At 41.8% G+C, this 6181-nt stretch overlaps 1 non-coding gene across 1 annotated transcript; it reads left to right on the top strand.

Moving 5' to 3' along the window:
* Positions 1-5368: 5368 nt before the first annotated feature.
* On the top strand, positions 5369-5502 carry LOC127186007 (small nucleolar RNA SNORA72). The gene has a single exon (XR_007830264.1). It is a non-coding gene; the product is annotated as a small nucleolar RNA SNORA72 (small nucleolar RNA).
* Positions 5503-6181: the final 679 nt, after the last annotated feature.

Raw genomic sequence — 6181 nt, 5'->3', positions numbered from 1 at the left:
TCAAAAAAATAAATACATAAAAATGAAAAATAAGAGAAAGAAAAAAATATGAAATTGACCAATGAGCTCCTGTTTGCAAAATAATAATGATAATTGCTCTCATCATCATGACGTCTCTTTCCCCTTTGACAGCCTCCTACTGTCCATTTGTGACATCAAGGGACCAATGAATGTGGCCTTTTACATGGTATTTATCAGTGAGTATACGCATATATAAAAAGTATGTGATTTTGATTATGGGTATTTTCTTTTTTATAGATTTGATTTATTTTTATTTATGTGCCTGTGTGTGCATATGTCCATGTGAGTGCGGGTGACCACAGAGGCCTGAGGCATGGCTTCCACGCAGGAGGTGTGGGCAACTAGTGGTGAGCTGCCTGAGTGCTGAGAGCTAGCTGAACCTGGGTCCTCTGCAAAACAGCCAAGTGTTCTTAGTTGCTGAACCATCTCTCCAGACCCAATCGTGGATATTTCCTTATAAAAAGGAGGCTACTTGGGTCTGGAGAGATGGCTCAGCAACTAAGAACACTTGGCTGTTCTTCCAGAGGTCCTGAGTTCAATTCCCAGCAACCACACGGTAGTTCACAACCATCTATGATGTGATCCGGTGCCCTCTTTTGGTGTGCATGAAGACAGTGTGCCCATATACATAAAATAAATAAATATTTTTAAAAATTAGGCTACTTATTTGATACACACATGTAAAGTACCCTGCAATTTGATTCCTCAGCTCACTATACTGCAGTAGTTGTACACTAGGTCATGATATATCAAGGTAACCCACACTTTTCTGTGGGATACAGTTTTTTGCCTACCTTTTTTTCAAACTACTTATATTATGTTTTAAGTGACTTTCCCACAAATGACATATATTTGGTTGGCGATTTTTTTTTAACTTAATCTACCAATCTCTGTATTTTTACCAGGCCATTTGCATTTTAGGTCATCATATTAGTGTCCCTTAAGGGGGGCTCTCTGTGATGAGAGCCATAACATGATATTTATCACGTCACAGTTCTGGATTGGGGAGTTGTTGGTAGGGCCATGCTCCACCCAGAGCCTCTGGAGGAGAATCTTTCTTCGTCTGGCCCAGCTTCTGATGGGGTAGCCCCGGGTATTTTATGGCTCACAGCAGCTTAATTCCAGTCTCTGTGCGGTCTTCGCTCTGCACCAGTGTTCACATGCCACTCCCCTGCTTCTACGCCTTTCTTCAGATTGTTACCTTCTCATGAGGAAATCAGCTTTGTTAGGCTTAGGACTCACTGTAATGGTTTTATTATTATTTTTTTTTAGATTAAAAAATTTTTTTATGTGTGTGGATGTTTTGCATGCACACACATGTGCGTGTGTATGTACATCATATGTGGGCCTAGTGTCAGTGGAGGACAGAAGATGGTATCAGATCCCCTGGAATTGGAGTTAGAGATTGTTGTGAACCACCCTGTGAGTGCTGGGGCCTCTGCCAAAGCAGCGAGTGCTCTTCATCACAGAGTCATTTCTCAGGCCCCTTAATGCTACATTGTAACTTGTAACTATATCTGCAAAGACTGTTGTCACAAAGGGTCACTTTTAAGTGTTCTGAGATTGAGGACTGCAGGGTGTATTTTTGGAGAACATAAACTAAAAATGGTCATTATCAGTATTTAAGCCTGGTGTCTGATATTTTAGTACTCAATTCCTGTTTGTTTTTTCTATTTCCTTCTTTTTCTGTGAATTTTTAGGACGATTTTTTTTTTTTTTTCGATGCAGGGATCTTACTATGTAACCCAGGCTGGCCTCAAACTTGAGATCCTTCTGCATCCGCCCCCATGTGCTGGAACTCCAGGCATTCCCCACTACATTTAGCCTATTTATGGTACTTTAATTTAAAATGAACTATTGTTGCATGTATGTGACAGTGGTGGGGTGGTGACGTGACTGTACACACAAGCCACAGAACAGAAGTGCAGGAGAGAAGGACAACTTTTTTTTCAGAGGCTAGAGGTGGCTGTCAGATGTCATGTTCCTTCTCCACCTTATTCCCTAGCCAGGCTCTCACAGAACCTAGAGCTAGGCCAGCGGCCACCAGGCCCCAGCGACTCTGTTTCCACCACGTCCAGCACTGGGGTTACAGGCATGTACAGATTGGCCTTTTACAGGGGTGATTGGAATTCATGTCCTCGTGCTCTTATAGAGAGTCGTCTCCTTAGCCCTTAGGGTCTCTTAGTTCTTATCTGTTCCAGGATGCTCTCCAGAACATCATATTATATTTAGTCATCAGGTTTCCTTGGCGCGTCTGGATTGTGACCATTTCTCATACATTTAATTTTAAAATCTTGCTGGTTTTGGTAACTACTTGTCAGCTGTTTTATAAAATAATGGAATCTGTGTGAGGCATTTGTCATGACTAAACTGAGTTATGGACTTGGGGAAGACAACAGAGGTAGAAAAATTGTCACCATGTCGTGTCAAGGATACCTACTTCCAAAATGGCCACTGTCAGTGTTATCTTTATAACCTGGCCGAGGTAGTGCTTGTCAGACTTTGTCTTCATGATAAAGTTTCTCTCCCCACTCTCTCTACTTGCCCATTGGAAGTCAGTATGTACACTGTGAAGGAATAGAGTTACACGTCACTTCTTTGGGGGAAGAGTGTCTATAGATAGTAGAACAGTTGTTTCTTCTTCCTCACGCACAGATGTGCATATGAACATATTAGCCTGTCTGCCATTTGTCTGTTCTGTGTAACAGTCATTTATGCATGTCAGCATGACCTCCCAGGTATGTATCTTATACTGTGGGTTATAAGTTAGCTCCAGTTTGGCCATGGAAGCTCTTGTAGCTTGCTCTTAGCCCTTTTCGCCTCCCCTTATTATTTTTTGAGGGTGCAGTTTCCTGCAATTGGGCATAGGTCTAAGTTTGTCACGTGTTCTAGTGCTATGTGCCGACAGTCCATTTGCTTCTGCATTTGAAAAATGTTTCCCTTTGGAGAATAGCAAAGTAGAAGGATCCAGAGGGTCCTAGAAACCTACAAGAAAAACATTATGATAGGCAGATTTGGGCCCAGGGGTCCCGCTCAAACTAAGGCACCAGCCAAGGACAATACAGGCCGTAAACTTTGAACCCCTACCCAGATCTAGCCGATGGGCAGAACATTCTCCACAGTTGAGTGGAGAGTGAGGACTGACTTTCACATGAACTCTGGTGCCCCATATTTGACCACGTTCCCTGAATGGGGAGACCTGGTGGCACTCAGAGGAAGGATAGCAAGCTACCAAGAAGAGACTTGATACCCTATGAGCATATACAGGGGGAGGAAATCCCCCTCAGGAACAGTCATAGGGGAGGGGAATAATGGGAAAATGGGAGGGAGGGAGGAATGGGAGGATACAAGGGATGGGATAACCATTGAGATGTAACAAGAATAAATTAATAAAAAATTAAAAAAAAAGAAAAATGTTCTCCTTTGATCTGTCCTGTATGGCTTCAGATGAGAGATGTATGTTCATTCAAACTGGGGTTCTCTATAAGTGACGCATTTTCTCCTTGAGTCACTTCAAGACTTTTTATATGTTTTTGTCTTTTGTTTTATGAAGATTCATTGTGATGTGGCTTCACATGTATTTCTCTGTAATAAAATCTTTATTTAAGAAGATTTTTGTTTTGTTTTGTTTTGTTTTGGTTGTGGTTTTTTTGAGACAGAGTTTCTCTGTGTAGCCCTGGCTGTCCTGGACTCACTTTGTAGACCAGGCTGGCCTCAAACTCACAGAGATCTGCCTGCCTCTGCCTCCAAAGTGCTGGGATTAAAGGTGTGTGCCACTGTACCCAACTATTTAAGAAGATTTTTATTTATTTATTTATTTATTTATTTATTTATTTATTTATTTATTTATTTATTATTTGAAGATAAAGTGTCACTGTGTAGCTGTAGCTGGCCTGGAACTCACAGGTATCTGACTGTTTGCACCACCAAGCCCCGCCTAGATTTATTCATTTTTATTTTATGTGGACCAGTGTTCTGCCTATAATATCTTTGCATTACATGCGTGCCTTGTGCCCGTGAAGGTCAGAAGAGGCCATAAGATGCTCTGGAACTGGAGTTATAGACTGTTGTGAGCCGTTGATGCTTTCCTCTATCACTCTGCATATCTTTTTAGGGTGGGGGTCTCTCCTTCAACCTAGGCCTCACATTCTTGTCAGCTAAGCTGGAATCCAGCATCCCAGGAATGTTCTGATCTCTGGCTGCCTTGGAGCTGCCATTACAGGCATGTACACAATGCCTGGCTAGTTATGTGGGTACCACCATCCAAATTCTGGTTCTCATGACTGTGCAGTGGGTGCTCTTACCAACTGACCCATGTCTCCAGCTTCTCTTTGTTGCCTCTGTTTTTGACACAGGGTCTCATGTAACCCAGGCTGGCTCCAAACTCACTAGGAAGCCAAAGATGACCTTGAACTCCTGATCCTGTTGCCTTCACTTCCTGAGTTCTATGTATACCATCATCACCAGTTAGGCAGTAATAGGGATCAAATCTATGGCTTTCCTGCATGCTACACAAGCAATCTATCAACTGAACCACACCTGCAACCTAGTGACTGGAGCTTTAAGAGTTGTGTACTGTATTATAGGTGAAGACATCAGTTTAAAAATAAAAACTCTAAGAGAAAGGATATTTATTGTGGCAATATTGTCACTGGAAATTTTTTTAACAAATTATAAATAACATATTATGAATTTGAGTATTTCCTCAGTGATACAGGCTGAGCTGATGCTATTTCTCAATTTATAGCATATTATTATTATTATTTACCTTCAGTTTCCTGTGGCCACAGACATATTTGCCCATGCACACTTAAGGTGCCCTGGGAGAATATTCATAGCATATAAGGGATATATGTATGTATTTTAAACGGTAGTGGATATTACCAGATGAATGGTCTAAAAGGTTACAGAAGCTCATGTTTCTATCAACAGTGCACAAAAGTGCCTGTTTCCATGAGTCTTCACCAGTACTGCATAGTCTCATTTTCATTAATTTTGTGAGAAACACCACATTATTTCTTTATTCGTATTTCCTTAGTAGAACAGATTTTCACATTTTTGCCAACTTGACTTTCCTTCTGCAAATTGCCTTGTTTGCAACTGAATTAAGAACATACTGAGTTTATGGTAAAGGCTGGGAATGAAAAGCACAGAGTTCTTTTCTGGGAACACCTGGTTTGCCCAAAAAAGAAGTTTCTATGAGCATGAGGCCAGGAAAATTGTGGCTGCTGAAAAGATTAGGGCCATTAAAGGCGTGGGGGTGGGGTGGGTGGGGGGAGGCACTTCACACCGTGAGAGCAGACAGAAGCCTCAAGGGTGGAAAGGGTTAATTCATTTGAAACACTGATTGCTAACATCCTTGCTCTTTTGGTCTGCTACTCCGTCAGGTCAGGCTTAACACTGACAATATTTACATCATGGATGTGTCTCCAGACCCAATTGTTTCCCTAGGTGTGGTATTTATAAGTTCTGGTGATAGTACAGGTCTGATTTATTATATGACCATCCTCTGTGATCATATGATGGCTAACATTCTAAGTTCTCTTCCGAGCAACCTCGAGGAAGTGACAATGCAGCTACTGCACTAATTTGCATAGAATGCGTGTGAGTCTGCTGTCTCAACTGAAGGATGTGAAGCCGCTGTAGGGAAATGCCAGTTGCAGGTGAATGCATTGTAAAACGACTGTTTTTCTTTTTTCTAGGTGGTTCTGATGTTACAAAGAACAAATGGGTAAAAGGTAAACCATGCAAAAATGTTAATTTGTCTTTGATAAAACTTCCAAGGGGTTGTTAAAAACAGAAGGAGAGGGGAGACAGGGAAGGAAAGGAAACTGTTTACATAAACAAAAAAACAAACCAGGGCCAGACACTCTGTTACCGAGCCACCCTCCCAGGCCTGAGCTTCTTTTGATGATTAAGAACAATGTGTTGGCGGCTGGCTCCCCTCCTCCACAAGACACGTGAGTAGGTGGGAGAGGCAAACTCTGGTCCTCTGAAAGAGCAGCTGCTGCCCTTAACTTCTGAGCCATCTTTCAGGCCTAGACTTAATTTTTAAATTAAATTTTTAAAAAATCAGAGAAATGTCCTGGGGGCTCTTGTTAGAAACAAGACAAGAGGTTTGAGCACGAGAGGGAGGAGGATGAGAAAGAGCCGTGAGGGT

This window comes from Acomys russatus, chromosome X (genome assembly GCF_903995435.1).
Source record: "Acomys russatus chromosome X, mAcoRus1.1, whole genome shotgun sequence".
Lineage (NCBI taxonomy): Eukaryota > Metazoa > Chordata > Mammalia > Rodentia > Muridae > Acomys > Acomys russatus.
The sequence above is the reverse complement of the archived record's forward strand: the minus strand, read 5'-3'. Positions and strand labels throughout refer to the sequence as shown.